The 19,191-nt window shown below is 43.2% G+C and overlaps 2 long non-coding RNA genes across 2 annotated transcripts; both read left to right on the top strand.

The window, feature by feature from the left end:
* Positions 1 to 12,772: 12,772 nt before the first annotated feature.
* Positions 12,773 to 13,477, top strand: LOC127537146 (uncharacterized). Its single transcript, XR_007946643.1, has 2 exons — positions 12,773 to 13,019; positions 13,127 to 13,477. It is a non-coding gene; the product is annotated as an uncharacterized LOC127537146 (long non-coding RNA).
* Positions 13,478 to 18,101: 4,624 nt separating this feature from the next.
* Positions 18,102 to 18,854, top strand: LOC127537147 (uncharacterized). Its single transcript, XR_007946644.1, has 2 exons — positions 18,102 to 18,396; positions 18,504 to 18,854. It is a non-coding gene; the product is annotated as an uncharacterized LOC127537147 (long non-coding RNA).
* Positions 18,855 to 19,191: the final 337 nt, after the last annotated feature.

The raw sequence follows: 19,191 nt of genomic DNA, 5'->3' as shown, positions 1-19,191 counted from the left end.
ACCAAACTATGTACTCTCCTGGCTTTGTGGCTGAATCTAACTATAACCATCTTGTTGTTAGATTAGTTAAACAGTTTGCTTGCTTGCTTTGTCTGTGGTTTGAAGGCACATACATATGATAGCGTTCTGTTGATAGTGACATGAGAACAGAAAACACTTCAATGGGTTGCTCTAGAATGTGTTGACAACCAGCATTTTTTGTCATTGAATTTGGAGTACATGTCGCTGTACTAGTTATACTAGCTAGGCCATTTACCACTGTAGGAACTCATAGGCTGCTTTAGGGCTACCAGCAAATTTGTGTTGACCGCAGAGACAGACCCTCTAGGACCTCTTTCAGGCCTATTTTTGGTGGAAAATATATTACTTACGACAAGATAAGTTGTTCACAGTGTCCCTGAAAAACAGTAGGGTGAAGCTTGATGCCAACTGATTAAACTTAGAGACGATAACAAGTGTCATCTTCTCTGCCCTCTTGATGTCCTGTTTGAGTCGTTCATTCGTAGTTTAACACAACAAACAGCAACACAACAACCATCTCAGCTTTCTATATTGTTACAGTGGTACAGGAGTTACATTCAGTATGCTGTTACTTGCCATTGTTTTAGGGTGTATGGAAAGCACTTGAAAGTGTGTTGTTTCATTCAAAGCTGTTGCAGAAATATTATATTACCTTGCAAATCTGGTAGATCGGTGGATGAAACAGAAATGACAAGTGAGGGTAAATATTTGCACCACTTCATATCTGCTCCAAGTTCCTGCAGTGGATAAGTGACTATTGCTGCCTTTTTGGTGCATTTCTACCACTTGTACAGCAGTGGAATGATGTGTGACTATTAACTTAGCAAAAGGTGCATTTAAAATATTTCTCCATATCACTACTGATTCATTTATATTAATTTCCTTTCTCTTTTTTTTTAATTCAACAGGGACAGTGCTCAACAGAAAAAGGTAAATAAACCGGAGTACACACTATAGGCTCATTTAAGCTATAGTCCCTAGCTTCTTAAAACATCAAAATTAGAATATAGATAACTTACCGCAATGAGCACATACAGGCCAATACCCAGATGAATACAATGCACATCCATCAAAATATTAACGCAACACAAACATGATAACCACTAGGTACAAAACAAACACAACAACAAAACTACAATGAAAGAAAAGACAAAAAATTAATAAAAAAAAGTCACTCGGTAGCTAGAATTCTACTAGTACACAAAAACAATCAAGTACCAGCCTAAAACAACACCAAAACTATCGAGAGAAGCACTACTCTTTAATCTTTATTTACATTGTTTCTGTTCCAAAACTTACAAATGAGATATTGAACTGACAAGTATACATTTTCATGTAGCAGACGCTTTTATCCAAAGTGACATACAACACGAGGTAGGTATGTGGGGTAATTGCACCCCGATGAGGATTGGAACAAAGTCAAAGTCAGGGATGCTAGTCACTGAGCTATCCAGCTGGTTGTAAAAGTACAATTAAAGTAAAGACAAAGGCGAGAAGCAGTGAGATGGATACAGCATTGTGGGTTACTGGTGAACTGGAGTTAAATGCAGACACTGGCTGTTTTCAAACTGTAAATTTTTTAGACATCCACCTTGACGACTCCTCTTTGACAGACTTAGTGCACCTCACAGTACACACTGACACCTGTGTTTTAGCACCTTCTAATTCTTTGCATACCTGTTTTTCTCCCCTGTAGAAGACTGATGTTTTGCAGTTAGAATCCATGTGCTTGGAGTCATACTTTTCTTATTCTGTGAGCTAGTTTGGGTCTTTGCTATCTTGAGGTTTAGGTCCATTCATGAAGTACAGCAGGCTGAATACTCATGCATTTAATTATGCATAACAATAAGCTACAGACTTTACTAGTGCAGGTGTTTAATATCTAATAAATGCTTCACCAAAGCACATCTCTTACTATTAGTGGAAATATATGTGTATTTACTCCATTCTGCTTGGTCTACCATATCTCTCATTTCACACCCAATAGCAGCTCAATTGCTTTTCTTCGGTGAGATGTGACAGAGAAGGCTCATTTGGCATGATGTGCTGTTACAAGGCTCATCTTTATCATGCGAAGGTGGTTGGGATTACCGTACAGATGCTTCATAATGGACCTCCAGACTGCCATAGCATTCATCTATGTCATGGCCAACAGGGGCTCACACACTCATTCACAATAAACATCCAGAGAGATCATTTAGGCATCAAGAATGAGGATTATATGTCTAAATACGCATTTTTTCTCCCTTTGTTCCTGTAATTGTGTTGAAGATGAAGGGATATGTCAGAATGATTGTGCTGTTTATGTGAGGCAGTTTTCTCTATGCACAGTGAGCATTGCATGGCTGTTCTGTGAATCCAAGTGGAATGTATAACTACCATTCAAAAGTCTGGAGTCACCCATACAACTTCATGTTTTCCATGAATACTCGTACTTTTATTCATAATGCTAACATAATTGCACAAGGCTTTTCTAACCATCAGTTAGCCTTCAAACACGATTAGCTAACACAATGTACCATTAAAACACAGGAGTGATGGTTGCTGGAAATGGGCCTTTGTACCCTTATGTAGATATTCCATTAAAAATCAGCCATTTCCAGACAAAATACTCATTTACCACATGAACAATGTCTCGACTGGATTTCTGATTCATTTAACATTATGTTCACTGAAAAAAACAATGCTTTTCTTTCAAAAATAAGGACATTTCTAAGTGATTCCACACTTATGAATGGTCGTGTACATTCGCACCTTCATTTGAGCTGGGACTGATTTTTTTTGCAGGATACAACATTAGATTTGCACACTCTTCAGATTTAGACTATTAACCAAATTAAATGTTCCATTTATATATTGTCAGTATCACCGTGGTACACTGTGGAATAAATAAATTTTAAGGAATGTAAAATCATACTAAGAAAAAATGTGAAAATAAATATCCAAACCGTCAAATATATCATAAACAAAATGAGCCATCTTCATAAAATCAAGGAAGGTTCAGTCCTGCCTTACTCATGGACATTATTTATGCTGATAACCAAAACATGGTTGCTGCTTCCAGACATGCTGTAGGTGCTTTGTGTGCCAACTAAACAGCTCAGAGTGTCTGAGGCAATTACCCTTTGGGGTCAGGTAAAATGCTGTTAGCAGCAGATCAATTAACCCTACAAGCCCTATGTTATTCACTGTCTTCACCTTTAAACTCTTATCGCGGTCATTGGGGGCCAGCTTTAAATGTTATCCTTTTTTTGTTGTTGTTTGTTTTGGTCTTTTTTTCTGATGTGGTGTTTTGAACTGATATAGTAATAACTTCATAGATTTTTAATATTAGGCTTTCTAGTTTTCCGTAAGACTTACAATGAAATGCTAGCAGTGGAGAGAACTTCTTCATAATTATGTTGGAGAGGTTGTCTAGAACCTGGCAACGTCAAAACCATGATGGTTGGATACTCTATGACTGTATGTGCTTAATTTCTAATCAAAGTAGCCATCATTATTTTATTCAATTAACTTTGCACAGAAAACAACCTACTTGCAGAAAATATATGCTGTTGAACCCAACGTTGTTGAACAGCTGAACACACTTGTGAAATTCTTTCCACAATGGAAATCAAATATTCTTCAGAAAGTTCTTACCAATTATTCTTCAGAAGTTCCCATTAATGTGTTGCCCTTGTAGGTTGCTTTGCTTTCACTCTTCTGTCCAGCCAAACCAGCTCAAAGTCTGGAGACTGTGCTGCCACTCCGTGTTTTCAAGCTTACCATCTTGTTATTTTTTCCTAGGATAGTTCTAGCATAGCTTGGACTTATGTTTTGGATCATTTTCTTGCCGGAGGATGAGCCCCTGACCAATTAGGAACATACCAGAGGGTATTGCATGTCACAGCAGATTGCTGTGGTAGCTGTTTTAGTTCAGGGTACCTCTCACTCTGTACAAGTCACTGACCCTGGATCCAGCAAAACAGCCCAAGACCATCATACTTCCTCCTTCATGTTTGGCAGTTGATGACATCACATACTGAGGAATAATCCTTTTACCTACTCAACGGCAATTTTGATTTATCAGTCTATAATACATTCTTCCAGTCTTCAGTAGTCCATTGGGGGTGTTTTATGGCCAAGGAAGTCTCTTTTCCTTACTCTGACATCTTAGCAATGGCTTTCTTGCTGCAACTTGACCTGTCAAACCTGCAACAACCAGTCTTCTCTTCACAGTTGAAACTAAGACTTGCTTGCTATGACCAAGTGTGCTTGAAGCTATTGTCCTGTGACCCCCCAAACTGCTGACCCTCAGAAACGTGGATTCTGATTCTGTTGCAGCTTTGGGTCTTCCAGACCTCTTCCTGTCAGATTTTCCACCAGTTTCTGAGTGCCTTTTGATGGTGAACAAAACTGTACTCACTGACACATTGACTTTCTTCACAATTTCTCTGTTGGAAAGACCAACATTTTTAAGTGTTATGATGGTCTGTCTCTCTTCTATTGTTAATTTCCTTTTCCTCATCATTTTTATAGCAACACACAGCTTTCTCCAGTACAGTACTGTTCAAATAATGCTCTCCAGGGTATGGTGCCACAGTGTGTTCCAACAGTACTTTTGTTTTGCCTATCCGGCAGTGGACACCCTGGATAGGTTGCCAGTCTATCACAGTGCTACATATAGAGACAAACAGTCACACTCACATTTACACCTACAGACAACTCAGAGTTACCAATTAATCCCAGCATGTTTTTGGACTGTGGGAGGAAGCCAGAGTGCCCAGAGAAAACCCATGCATCCACTGGGAGAACATGCAAACTTCATGCAGAAAGATCCCAAGAAGGCCAATGGCAGATAAACACCTTGAATGGCTGCTCTGTTCCTGTGTGTGTTTAGGTGAACAGGAAACACTGCAAGCGGTTTGAGTAACTGTAAGGTAGTAAAATACTGTAAGTGCAGACCATGCAGACCATGCAGACAACAAAGGTCCCCTATTTTAACTTAAACCTTGACCTGTCAACCTTTTTGTTTGTCCAGGCTGAACCAGAGATGAACCATTTTTGTGCCATATCCCAGTACAGTGGATCTTGTTGGTTTACAACTTTCCTTTAGGATCTACAGCCATGAACAAATTTTACATACATGTGTAATGACCATGTATATCATGACAGTCTTGAGTTTTCAATGACTTCTATAACAACAAGCATGTTGCTAAGTAGTTTTATGCTCTAGAGCTGTTCGCTGCCAGTGGAACTGGTGCTTCACACAAAGTGAACAGAATGATTATTAAGGAAGATTACCTGAACATTCCTCAAAAAAATCTGAAATCATCAGCCAAAATAAATTCTATGTCTTTGTTGCTGTAAAGCACCTAGCAGGAATGGCACTGCTGATCTTGTTGTATCCTGATTACAATGAAAATAAACTATCTTCCTCTGTCAGAAGGATGCGGTTGAGTGTAACAACAAGACAGTGATGGCAAACACAAATTAAAAATGGTAAAGAAGTGAATAAATCCAACTAGTATTAATATTTGAGACTGGTCTCCCTAAATTCCTGACTTAAACCCGATCTGCACCAATTCCGTTAGGAGGAGTGGTCAAATATACAACCGGAAGCTTGTGGACAGGTAACAAAGGACCTATCTGAGGTGAAAATGGCCAAATATTACAACTGCTGTATGTATATATTTGACCCATTAGATTTGAACATTTGTTGTGTCATAAGGAACATCTGTAATAAATCTATTATAGAAACAAAAAACATGATTATTTCTTGTGACTGAGATATGTGTGTTTCAATCATTCAATTATCCAAAAAATAGGAGTCATGAGAGTCACTGAAAGCATAAGATTGCCATGATATACATGATCTTTAGAAGTGGATGTAAATTTTTGTTCAGGATTGTAAAAGAGGGAGAGTAGTAGTCAAAATCAAAGTTACTAAATGTTTATTTTATAAAACGGTAATTTGAATATCTTTTGAAGAAGTCCATGCTAAAAAAGAAAAAAAATCTAACTAGTTGACAATGAAGAACTTTTTACAGCATTTTTTTGCTGTGTGCCTTTAAAAAAAATTGCCAGTGTTTTAATATTTTTCCCAAAATCTTCAATGGCACAATGAATCTTCACTTTTAGGCACATTTGTAATTGTAACTTGAACAACATCTGTGTACAACATAGTTTCAAAGACATACTGATCATTCCTCATGCAGGGAGACTGAGTAAATCACTGTGTTGGCTGTAATTACAGAAGTAAAATGAGGACGCCAACATTTTTGTGTTTGCACTTTATGATATGTATGCCAGATGTGTGTATGTCTTCTATGTGGAATGCTTCAGTTTGTATGTTTCTGAAGGAGCACACATAGACTGGAGTTGATTCCTGGGAGTTCAAGTGAAATGTGTGTTGAATAAAAGCTATTCATGTGATTCAGTGACCCTGGGTAAATGGATACAAAATACCCCCATGAAAAATGAAGATAATACATGGCCTGCATTTAATCCTCACACATAGCAAAGGGAAAGTGCTGATTCAAATTATTGTCCATGCTATAAAAGGGAATATTTATTTTTGTCTCAGAGCAATCAGGGCTTCCTGTTCTCATATGATCCATACAAGACAAACCTCTGGATGAAACAGGGAAAAGCTCAAAGCACATATCTCATTACAGGCTTTTGTTTATTGCTTTGACTCAGTGTGATACTGTGAATAGACTATCTCTTTGTGTATTGCCACTGATTCAACCCTTTTGTGCTTGACAAATTCTATCACTTATTTGGATTTCATGGGAGTTACTTAAATAGCCACTTAAAAGGAAAACTCAAATCCCAGCCTTTCCTCAAAAGAAAAACGACCACATAGGTCGTCTGTACACACCCGTATTACGACCGCATGTTACGTTTTGACGTTTCCGACTTCCAGCGGTTGAGTAAATATCGACACTCCGGTGTGTCAGCTGAAACGTCACCATGAACAAACTTTTAACTAACACTATCCCTGTCCTTATCCCTAACCCTAACCATAACCCTAAACCCATGTTGCAAAAGTGAGGAAAAAAGCCATTTCGCGACGGAAAAGCCGTTTCGCGAATTAAATCCCGTAATGCGTTCGTTTTCCCCATAGGGGTGCAAACGTTCATACGACCGCATAGGTCGTATTCCGGTGCACGGTGCAAACGACCTATGCGGTCGTATGAATTTGAGGATTTGTTGTCAAATCCATTAAAACTGTTCCTACCTGAGGTGAAAGCACAAAGCGTATACACATTTTGCTAACACCTACCAACCAGTTATATTGTAAGGATGCTAGAGGGGCTAGCATAACTTGAGTTCTTTATTATTTTTGCTTACATTTAATTTGTAGCCAAAATACACAACCCGGTCTCACGGGGATTCGTGAAACTGTCACATAAGTTTTAGTTTCGGTTTCGTGCGCACCAACACGATTTCGTCATGTTTTTCGTGCCGCTCACCACGAAATGTTTTTCGCTGTGGTAATCACATCTGAAAGTGGTTTATACCGGCGGATTTTTGACGATCTAAGCTGTCCATCGGCGTATACTGCTTGTGTGATCGCGTTTGCGCAGGACATTCTTGAAATTCCTATGCAAATTGGTAAGTGTACCACCGGCTTATGGTTAGGTTATGGTTAGGTTATGGTTAGGATTATGGTTAGGGTTATGTTTAGGGACGATGTCATGCAAAATGTAGCGTTGGATTCGCCGCGGTTTTACTTTAAAAATATAATATACACATTCTTTTGAAATACGTTCTGAGTGGCACGAAAAGTCCGCCGTTTAAAATACATTGGTGTGCATTTCGTGGTGAGCGGCACGAAAAACATGACGAAATCGTGTTGGTGCGCACGAAACCGAAACAAAAATTTACGTGACAGTTTCACGAATCCTCGTGAGATCGGGCTGAAATACAAGATGCTATTTTCCATCAGTAAAACCTGCAATGCAAACTGTTTCCAATTTGTCAGGCGTATTTTACTACTGTTTTATGTCTTACTGTAAATAATAATTCCATATATTTACATATATGGCATGCTGTTTTAACATTTAATAATTGACTTTTACTATGCAGGATTAAAATGACATACAGTACCATTCTAAAGTTTGGGCTCACTTAGAAATGTCCTTATTTTTGGAAGAGAAGCTGTTTTATTCAATGAAGATAACATTAAATGAATCAGAAATACAGTCTAGACATTGTTCATGTGGTAAATGACTATTCTAGCTGGAAACACTTGATTTTTAATGGAATGTAGGGGTACAGAGGCCCGTTTACAGCAACCATTGCTCCTGTGTTCTAATGTTACATTGTGTTTGCTAACCGTGTTGAAAGGCTAACTGATGATTCGAAAACCCTTGAGCAATTATGTTAGCACATGAATAAAAGTGTGAATTTTCAGGGGAAACATGAAATTGTCTGGGTGACCCCAAACTTTTTAACGATAGTGTATCTTTTTATGTTGTTATTTGTTTGTGATTTGTTTTTGTTTTTCCACATATCTATCATTCCATTCTGACAAGTCAAACCACGGTGAGAGCCGTCTGTAATTCTGTTGTGATGAGTCACACTTCCAGTTAAAGACACTTACAACTACTTATAGGTGTTGACAGATGAAAATCAGAATGCTTCTGTCTTCATGGGAATGATTACAGTTCACAGTTGTTCTCCATATCATGATGCACACGTGTTTTATTATTAAATAAGCCTCGCTGTGCTTCTTTACCTTAAAAAATGAATGGGCCAATTTGGAGATAGAGAGATTCAGTGGGGATAAAAAGAATGGGTAAAACAGGAGATTCAAGAAATAAAGAGGTTAATCATATTCTCCTGCTTTGTTTATATTTTCCAGGCTGTGTTAATGTTAAAATCACATTTGACTTCATTTGCAAAAAGGTAATCTACTCACATTTACAATGTGCATGAAAACAATACACTCACACACACACTGCACCCTCCCCTCTCCCAACTAAAACCCATTGCACACAACAGAGCCATTGCAAACATTCTCGCCGGGAGGCCTGACATGATTGTATTAATTGTTAACATAATGATGCATTTATGTTTAATGCCTACCTTCTGGTAATTACTGAGGAGGTACCTTAAGGCCTGGAACTTGGGCCACCGTCTCGCTCTCCTCTCAACTCTTTCATGAATATCATTCCCTTTGTTATTACTGCAGCTGCTGCCCTTGCCTTTGCAGCTTCAAAGACTTTCATCATTTTGTCCCTGGTAGCCAGTTTCTCTGCTCTCTCCCTCTCAGGTGCACCGCACAAACGTGTCATTAAGCCATCATAGTTTAATTTCTGGGGTAGATCCTGTGAAGTCCTTCTGACATGGAGCAGTAAATGTGTGCCTTTCATTAAACTTTAAAAAAGACAAAGAGAAGAAGGAGCAGGGATCTTCCTTCAAGCCTGTATTTGCTTTGAGATGAATCTTGCAGTTTTTAATAAAAGCTCATTATAGAAACATACTAACACTTACATAGAATGAAACAGAGTGAAATCTCAAAGTGTAGCTCATTATTCTTATTTGCCTTTCTTCTAAAAGAGTCTGTGCAAGGAGTACGGTGTTGCTTGGAGATTTTTAGCCGAATGACTGGGGAAAGAAAGAAGCAACCATCAGCATTCTGTCAAAAACAGACAAACCAAACATTTGTAAGGTTGTCTTATTTGTTCATTTTACCCCTATATTAGAGTATGGAGGAAAAATACAATATCTTACTTGTTTTTTGTTTGTTTTTACTTCCCCTCCTTAAAAGATTTCCGTTTTTGAATTGAGTTCTACAGGTTGCAGGTCACATTAAAAATGGAAACAGTTCTGAAATGATATATCTTGGTCTCATTACATCACAAAAACCTGACATTTTAACAGGGGTGTGTAGACTTTTATATCCACTGTATTCATGCAGTTTGGCTAGTTGAAAACCACAGGTGTTCTCAGTTTACTTTCAGTGATGGCATGTGTTCTACCTCATGTGTCACTGATTACAGATGTATTTGATCTCGTTGCATTGAATTTCTACTTTAGGGTCTAATTTCCAGTATAGTCTTTGAAAAGTGTTTGTTTTTCATTGTTCACAGGAGGAAATAGTTGACTTGTCAAATTAGAAATAATGCAGGTTTTGAGAGCTGATTCAGCCTGAATCATCTGACATTTAGGTGATGTTGCACAGGGATGTACTGTCATGCCCTCCATGTCTGCTTAGTAGTAGCTTTCCCTCTCCCACTCCTTCCTTTGCCTTATGTGGGCGTGAGTGAGGTCTGTATTGGCATGCGTTTGTAATCTGCCCAATGGACCACTGAACAATCTTAGCTTAAATCTTAACTCTGTCTATCCATCTATCCATCTATCTATCTATATATATATATATATATATATATATATAATTCAGTGCATTAGACATAGACACAGCATTAGAAAAATTATTTTATTTATTTGCATTTTCATTAATGTCAACAAGCATGAAAAGCATACTGTGTAGTACACTGAGTTATCGTAAATGCCCTTCTTTCCACATTTTACCAAAAGATTGACCATAACTCTGATTAATCAGGCTGTTTTCATCAAAGCATTCCTATACCGAGTTATAATGGAGCTTTTTTGTTGTTGTTTCGTTGTTTTCTTTTCTTTTCTTTTTGTAATAGATCCTAACTTCTCACCACATATTGACTCAATTCTCCTTGTGCCTAGGAGCCGTCACAGAGGAATGGTAAAGGCTAGCCACAGCATGTTAGACATTATCACTGTTATTGATGACTCATCGATCTAGCAGGCAGGCTACAGTAATCAAACACAATATCTCCAGGGGCTGCAAGGATCAAGGCCTAAATCATGTCTCCCTGGGCAGAGTGGCCAGAAGATAAGGGAAGGCAGTGTGTATGCATGTGTGTGTATGTTGGTGAAGCGTTTTTCCTGGAATGGTTTTGTAATTAAATTACAGCATTTGCTGCTCTGTGTTTGTGTGTGGATATTGTGTCCATGTGCTCATGTGTACACTTCTGTGAGTATAAAGATGTTGCAAAATTCATCACAGCCCTGAATTTGTCATACTTGCCTGTTTCATCTGTTCAAATCCTTTGGCTTAACCAGGGAAAATCAATTACTTCAAGGGCAGATATTCATGTTACCATCAGTCTGCTGTGTTGGCATAACAGATGGTGTATGTTTGAAAATCTATCATATGCAATATGCTACAGTCCAAACATTATTGATTTGTGATGGAGACTTCCCTACGGACGAATGTACTATTGATGCATTTCTGCCGGCCTACAGTAAAACAATAGTTGAAATATGAAGATGAAGACAAGTGAAGTCCAAGACTTGCTCCTGCATTGAAAGGATAATATGTTCAGGTGTGTGTGTTGAATGTGCATGGGGGCAGAGGTTATTACATTTCTGTCTGTGCATTCGAAAGTTTAGCACTTATACAGTGTCTGTCCTGCTGCAGTCCTGCCTCAGGTTATTAGTATCTATTAGTAACAGTAATATATAGTGACTCCATAAACATACATCATTTAGAAACTACATGAATTTCACATTTAGAAATAATTTTTAAAGTTTCTTCTAATTCTAATGTAATTTTAGTCACCAGGGTGTATTTTGTAGCTCAGGACTGAGACAAGATCCCACAGTACACCCACAAATGAGTGTATTTAGACTGAGACAGACACACATGATTAGATTGAATTTACTTGATTTGCCATTGGGAATCTTTTACACTGCTCATTTTATGCTAGTGGTGCTCTAAAATATCAACTAGTGTGACACAAGTCCAGCTCCTTGTGAAAGGAGTGACAGTGACGGGTATCCTAATGACCAGTATTTCAGGGGCCTTCCACATGGCAAACATGGTAACTACCCACAAGAACAAAAACAATCATGTGTCCAAAATGTAGTTTGAAGGATGAGGTGGGTCAATATATAACTGAGAGACTTTTGAAGTCCATAGGGTATTTTGCATACATTTTTGTTAAAAGTTATAAAAAAACTAAAAAAAAAAACTCATTTTTTTGTTCATTATGATCATGCCTTTTAAAATGCCATAATTATTTATCATGGAAGCAATCACTTATTAATAAAACTGACTGGAAAATCACTAAAATGTCAACTAAATAGCCCTCCAAATTTAATAACAACCACCTTCTAATTAGCTAAACAATAATAAAATGAGCTCATCCAAAAATTGCTTAGGTTGTGTTCTTTTTATTAAGCTGAGATAATCGTGACAGATATTTATTTTTTGGCAATATACCAAATTTTATATGGAACATAACAAATTGTATCTGTGTCCAAGAAATCACTTTCAACTAAGTTACTTATTACAAAAACACCTGTTAAAGAAGAGCGTTGATTCCAAATCACATGACCTGCTTTACATGATGGCATTTCCTCCTTAGGAAAAGACCGGCAAGACTTCAAGGCTTTCTTAGTTGTTTAATATAAAGTAATGTGTGAGTCAAGTGTGGAATTATCACATGGCAACAGTGTTACTTCAATATCTTTATAAATAGCTTTCAATTTCAATTCTACTCAATTGTATATATAATATTTAGAGGAATGTTTCTGTAAAAATGGAGGTGGCCATGTTGATTTTAGGCCTGAAAACATCAAAAATGTCCATTATGATACCTGTGAAGTATGTTACAGAAAGTCCAGCAATTATATATTGATCCAGGGATATCATTATTGTCATGACTCCCGTCCTGCCTTGCTGGCTACAGACCCCTTTTTAACCCTTGTGGGTTTTTTTTTCTGATGTCATGCCATGTCTTTTGAGCTCTGCCGTTGCCATGTGTTTCTGTGTTGCTTTGTACCGGTTCTCTCTCACCCTCGTTAATCAGGTCAGAGTGGCTTCAGCAGCAGCTGGAGCCACTCAGGTGATTGGCCACGTAGCCTGGTCTGAGCAGCTGACTCCACTTCGTCATCATCTCACCCTGACAGTAAAAAGCCGGTCGTCACATCCACTCTTCGCCGGATTGTTGTTCAAACTACTCACAGTTAGTGACACGCCAGCCAAACCAAGTTGTCTCAGAAATTAGATTCAGCAGATTCGTTGTTGTTTGCATCAAACTGTGTATAACTCTGCCTTTCCTTGCTTCACCAGTCTCAGCTGCTCGGAACCCACGCACTGCCATCCTGAATCACCGCCAAGAGGATACCACCGCCAGGACCAAGCCCAGAACCGCCGCTTGACCCACAGCCAAGAGAATACCACAGCCAAGACCTAAGCCAGAGCCCCCGCTCAACCCACAGCCACAAGGAAACTACGGTCCGCAGTCAGAACCGCAGCCAAGACAATACCACAGCCAAGACCAGGTCCCGAACCTCGGCCCGATCCACCGCCAATAGGAATCCCATCACAGAAACCCAGTCCAAGACCCAGGCCTGGAGGTCCAGCCTTCCATCCCCAGAATCATCTTTCCTCCCTCACAATAAAACCTATAATTCACCACCACTCCAGCCCAGTTCTTCCACCGTTTCCATCCTCCTCGCTACAGTCCTGACAGAACAATCCGGCCCATTCATTAATGGAAACGGAGAACATGGGTCCAGACGAGCCCTCCCCTTCCCAGGTTCTGCACGCAGTCTCCGTCCATGGTCAACTATTGGGGCAACACAGCAAGACCTTAAGGGAGCTGGTAGAAGCAGGGAATCAGGTAACAACCCAGCTTCATTCCCTTTCTGACCAAATGTCCCAGGTAGCAACCGCTCCTTCTGTCTTAGACCAGCATAGCCGAGCCCTCCAGGATCTGGGGGTTTCGAGCCGTCTTCTGACCGAGCAGATGGGAGGTATGACAGCCCAGCTGCACCAGATTACCACCGTTCTGGCTCAACTCTCCAGTCCACAACCGCCACCAGTCCCCCACCGAATCCACCACCACCGAGCCTCGAACCTACCGCCACGCCTCAGACCATTCTTCCAGAACCCAAGATGCCTATCCCCGAGCGCTACGCTGGGAATCAAGGAGCCTGCGGAGACTTTCTTATGCAGGTTTCACTAGTTTTTAGCGCACAGCCACAGACATTTCGTACCGATGAGCAAAAGATCTCCTATACCCTGGGCTTATTGACGGGAGCAGCGCTTCGGTGGGGGTCAGCGGTTTGGCAAAATAAAAGACCTGCCTGTGCTTCATATGCCGCCTTCACGGAGGAAATGAAGCGCGCCTTTGACCACCCGGTGCGCGGAGCGGACGCCATGAAGAGGCTGGGAAGCCTCAGCCAAGGCGGACAAAGTGTAGCAGATTACGCGGTGGAGTTCCGGACATTAGCAGCCGCCGTGGACTGGAACGATTCAGCCTTACGGTTTCAGTTTCTCAGAGGACTGAGCGAAGAACTAAAAGACGAGTTGGCTCGCCGAGACGAAGTCGAGGATTTAGATTCACTCATAGACAAGGCGATCATCTTGGACAACCGTCTGCGAGAAAGAAGAAGAGAGAAAAGGCATACGAACCCACAGGTGTCTCGCTTTTCCCCCTCAGTCCACCCTCGCCCTGGTCCTCGGTCCTGCGACTCCAGCTCCACAGTGCCGTCCCTTCCACCTCCACGTGGGAATCTCTCTGTTCCGGTTACTCCAACGTCAGGAGAGGAGCCCATGCAGCTGGGTCGGGCTCGCATATCCCCGGAGGAGCGAGCAGAACGTCTAAAGAGAGGGGCTTGCTTTTACTGTGGAGAACGGGGACACCTAGTGGCCACATGCCCATCTAGGCCGGGAAACGTCACGGCTCACCTCGGTCTGGGGGGGTCCGGGTGAGCCAAACCTCTGTCTCCCCTTTTTTGACTCATCTCCAGGTACCCGCATCTATACGCTGGAAGACGCACCAGTCCACAGTAGGGGCTCTGGTGGACTCTGGAGCGGAGGGCAACTTCATTGATGAAACCCTGGTCAGACAACTTTCGTTACCTACTGAACCTATTAGACCACCTTTATGTGCCTTGTCTCTCAATGGTCGCCGTTTAGCCCAGGTGAGTGCCCAAACTGTCCCAGTCACCCTCAGAACCTCAGGCAATCACGTTGAATTACTCGTATTTTTTGTACTTTCAGATTTAAATTCGCCTATTGTCCTGGGCTATCCCTGGTTAAAACTTCATAATCCCCAAGTAGATTGGCAGCTAGGGAAAATTTTGACTTGGAGTACAGACTGTCATGCCAAGTGTCTAGTATCCGCCCAAAACCCAGGGGATTCTGAAACAAAACCGCGGTCGTCACCTCCCGATTTGACCAACGTTCCCACGGAATACCACGATTTGGCTTCCGTTTTTGATAAAGATCGAGCCGTGTCACTGCCTCCACATAGGCCGTACGACTGCGCCATAGATCTGTTTGAGGGTGCCCCCCTTCCTAGAGGTCGGTTGTATAACCTCTCAAAACCAGAAAGAGCTGCTATGGAAACGTACATCAAAGAATCGCTAGCGGCTGGTCTGATCCGTCCGTCCACATCTCCAGTCGGGGCTGGGACCTTTTTTGTGGGAAAAAAGGACGGCGGACTCAGACCATGCGTGGACTACAAAAAATTAAATGAAATCACCGTTCGGAACAAATACTCCCTTCCCCTCATAGACTCAGCCTTTACTCCCTTACACGGCGCCTCGATCTTCTCAAAATTAGACCTCAGAAATGCTTATCATCTGGTGCGGATGCGGGAGGGGGATGAGTGGAAGACGGCCTTTAACACTCCATTGGGGCATTTTGAGTACTGTGTCATGCCTTTCGGTTTGACCAATGCCCCGGCCGTCTTCCAGCATCTCGTCAATGACGTCCTGAGGGACTTCCTGGACCGGTTCGTCTTCGTCTACCTCGACGACATCCTGATCTTCTCCCGCGGCCTGGAGGAGCACCGACAGCACGTAAGGACGGTTCTCGGGCGTCTGCTCGAGAACCGTCTTTTCGTCAAAGCTGAAAAGTGCGTTTTTCATGCAGCATCGGTGTCCTTCCTGGGTTACATCATTGCCGCGGGAGAGGTCAGGATGGACCCAGCCAAGGTAGCGGCGGTGGTTGAGTGGCCGGAGCCCGGGGACCGCAAACGGCTTCAGCGGTTCCTGGGCTTTGCCAACTTCTACCGCCGCTTCATTCGTAACTACAGTCAGATCGCTTCCCCCTTAACCGCACTCACGTCCGCCGCTATTCCGTTTGTCTGGACACCTGCCGCTGAGCATGCCTTTGTCACATTAAAATCTCTGTTTGTCTCTTCCCCAGTTCTCATTCAACCAGACCCGACCAAGCAATTCATTGTGGAGGTCGACGCTTCGGACACTGGAGTGGGAGCGGTGTTATCTCAGCGTGCCGGCGGGGATGGGAAGCTTCATCCATGCGCATTCTTCTCACGTAAACTGTCACAGGCCGAGAGGAACTATGATGTCGGTAATCGGGAGTTGTTAGCAGTCAAATTGGCGCTGGAGGAGTGGCGTCACTGGCTGGAGGGAGCGGAGCTTCCCTTTCTGGTTTGGACTGATCATAAGAACCTCCAATACCTGCAGACCGCCAAACGACTAAACCCTAGACAGGCCAGGTGGTCGCTATTCTTTGATCGATTCCAGTTTACATTAGCCTATCGTCCTGGATCACGCAACGGCAAACCCGATGCCTTGTCCCGCATCTTCTCTAACGATGCCTCTCCTAAGATTCCGGAGCCCATCCTGTCCCCTTGCCACCTGGCCTGTCTTAGTTGGAATATAGAATCAGTAGTGAAACGAGCTCAACAGAACCAAGTATTCCCCGAAGCTGGTCCCCCAGGTACTCTGTTCGTCCCCGAATCTGCCCGCTCGGAGGTTCTACAGTGGGTTCACTCCAGCCAGTTCGCCTACCACCCAGGGGAGTTCAGGACCTTATCAAATCTCCGGCGGCGATTCTGGTGGCCTTCCATGGCTGGGGATTGTCGAGACTTTGTCGCTGCCTGCTCTGTCTGTGCCCAAAATAAGACATCCACACAGCCGGCCGTGGGTCATCTCCAACCTCTGAAAATCCCAAGACGACCATGGTCACATATAGCCCTTGACTTCGTCACCGGGTTACCTCAGTCACAAGGTCAGTCCGTTATACTATCTATCATAGATCGATTCTCAAAGTTCGCTCATCTGATTCCCTTGCCTAAACTTCCCTCTGCCATAGAAACGGCCGATCTGCTTGTTCACCATGTCTTTCGGGCTCATGGTCTGCCAAGGGATATAGTTTCGGACCGGGGTCCGCAGTTCACGTCGGCTGTCTGGAAAGCCTTTTGCACTGCACTCGGGGTCAGGATTAGTTTGTCCTCGGGGTTTCACCCACAGAGTAATGGCCAGACAGAGAGGCTGAACCAGTCCATGGAGGCCGCCCTTAGATGCACGTCTTCCAAGAACCCAGGCTCATGGAGCAAGCAACTCCCCTGGGTGGAGTATGCGCATAACACCCTCCCCAGCGCCGCTACTGGTCTCTCTCCCTTCCAGTGCTTGTATGGTTACCAACCACCTGTGTTCCCGGCCTTGGAGGAGACAATTGAGGTGCCCTCAGTCAGGGCCCATCTCCGCCGGTGCACACACACATGGCGACGTGCACGTGCCGCCCTCCTCCGATCATCACGTCGCACTCAGGATCAGGCCAACCGTCATCGGTCCGAGGCGCCGACCTACTCCATTGGCCAACGGGTCTGGTTGAAGACCCAACACCTTCCCCTCCGTGCATCCCCCAAAAAACTCTCTCCTCGTTTTGTTGGTCCGTTTACAATCTCCAAGATCATTAACCCAGTCGCTGTCCGGTTGGATCTTCCACGATTCATGAGGATCCATCCCACGTTTCATGTCTCGCAGCTTAAACCGGTTCAGGAGGCCCCGCTGGCCCCTCCCGTGTCCGCTCCTCTGCCCCCGCGTATGTTAGACGGCGACCCCGTTTACACGGTCTCCCGCCTTTTGGATGTTCGCCGCCGGGGTCGGGGCCTGCAATACCTGGTGGACTGGGAGGGGTATGGACCTGAGGAGCGCCTGTGGGTTCCCAAGGCCCGGATTTTGGACCCGGATCTCATTCGCGATTTCCATCGCGCCCATCCTGACAAGCCCCGAAGGGCGCCGAGAGTCGCCCGTTGAGGGGGGGTTCTGTCATGACTCCCGTCCTGCCTTGCTGGCTACAGACCCCTTTTTAACCCTTGTGGGTTTTTTTTTTCTGATGTCATGCCATGTCTTTTGAGCTCTGCCGTTGCCATGTGTTTCTGTGTTGCTTTGTACCGGTTCTCTCTCACCCTCGTTAATCAGGTCAGAGTGGCTTCAGCAGCAGCTGGAGCCACTCAGGTGATTGGCCACGTAGCCTGGTCTGAGCAGCTGACTCCACTTCGTCATCATCTCACCCTGACAGTAAAAAGCCGGTCGTCACATCCACTCTTCGCCGGATTGTTGTTCAAACTACTCACAGTTAGTGACACGCCAGCCAAACCAAGTTGTCTCAGAAATTAGATTCAGCAGATTCGTTGTTGTTTGCATCAAACCGTGTATAACTCTGCCTTTCCTTGCTTCACCAGTCTCAGCTGCTCGGAACCCACGCACTGCCATCCTGAATCACCGCCAAGAGGATACCACCGCCAGGACCAAGCCCAGAACCGCCGCTTGACCCACAGCCAAGAGAATACCACAGCCAAGACCTAAGCCAGAGCCCCCGCTCAACCCACAGCCACAAGGAAACTACGGTCCGCAGTCAGAACCGCAGCCAAGACAATACCACAGCCAAGACCAGGTCCCGAACCTCGGCCCGATCCACCGCCAATAGGAATCCCATCACAGAAACCCAGTCCAAGACCCAGGCCTGGAGGTCCAGCCTTCCATCCCCAGAATCATCTTTCCTCCCTCACAATAAAACCTATAATTCACCACCACTCCAGCCCAGTTCTTCCACCGTTTCCATCCTCCTCGCTACAGTCCTGACAATTATTTTGCCTTTCATCGATCACAATGTCGTGAAAATACCAAAATTAAGAATGTCTTGTTCTTACCAACAAGTAAATGTGTGTGCGCGTGTGTGTATTTAAAGTCCGATGTATCATATTCCTCTGTGACATAGAGCTCAATTCCAAAATTTGCAAAAACTGGGATGTCTGTTCTTATGGGCAGTTTTGCACTTCAGGAACTTGCGAGCCATTCTAGGGAAGTTCGAACCATGAGTGTTCCAGCTGCAGGAGCCACTCCTGTAGATTCTATTCCTGGGCTCTTGTC

The sequence above is a fragment of the Acanthochromis polyacanthus genome, chromosome 14 (assembly GCF_021347895.1).
Source record: "Acanthochromis polyacanthus isolate Apoly-LR-REF ecotype Palm Island chromosome 14, KAUST_Apoly_ChrSc, whole genome shotgun sequence".
Taxonomy (NCBI): Eukaryota; Metazoa; Chordata; class Actinopteri; family Pomacentridae; genus Acanthochromis; species Acanthochromis polyacanthus.
This window is presented reverse-complemented; position numbering and strand designations above follow the sequence as displayed.